Raw genomic sequence first — 706 nt, 5'->3', positions numbered from 1 at the left:
TCTCAAAAAAAAAAAAAAAAAAAAAAAAGGCGGTGCCCATAGCTCAGTGAGTAGGGCTCAGGCCCCATATACAGAGGGTGGTGGGTTCAAACCTGGCCCCGGCCAAACTGCAACAAAAAAATAGCCAGGTGTTGTGGTGGGTGCCTGTAGTCCCAGCTACTTGGGAGGCTGAGGCAAGAGAATCACATAAGCCCAAGAGCTGGAGGTTGCTGTGCTATGAGCTGGGATGCCACAGCACTCTTCTGAGGGTGACAAAATGAGACTCTGTCTTTAAAAAAAAAAAATTGCAATACTCAAATCACATTTGACTTCTGCAATTACACGAGATGCTCAAACACTTATATTCATCTTTTGTTGTCAGTATATATTGAGAATTACAATTTTAATACAGGTTTTTATTTCTTAAACTGTGTATGCATTTTTTACACCCTCTGTGATTATTGTTTCCATTGTTTCCATTGCACTCAAGTTAGGCCATTTGTGGAAATTTTTTTTTTTTTTTTGGAGACAGAGTTTCACTTTTACCTTCAGTAAAGTACTGTGTTATCACAGCTCACAGCAACCTCCAACTCCTGGGCTTAGGCGATTCTCTTGCCTCAGCCTCCCGAATAGCTAGGACTATAGGCGCCCACCACAATGCCCAGAATTTTTTTGTTGCAGTTTGGCCACGTTCAAACCCACCAGCCTCGGTATATGGGGCCGGTGC

This window comes from Otolemur garnettii, unplaced genomic scaffold, assembly GCF_000181295.1.
Source record: "Otolemur garnettii isolate 467f Iridium unplaced genomic scaffold, OtoGar3 scaffold00016, whole genome shotgun sequence".
Lineage (NCBI taxonomy): Eukaryota > Metazoa > Chordata > Mammalia > Primates > Galagidae > Otolemur > Otolemur garnettii.
The sequence above is the reverse complement of the archived record's forward strand: the minus strand, read 5'-3'. Positions refer to the sequence as shown.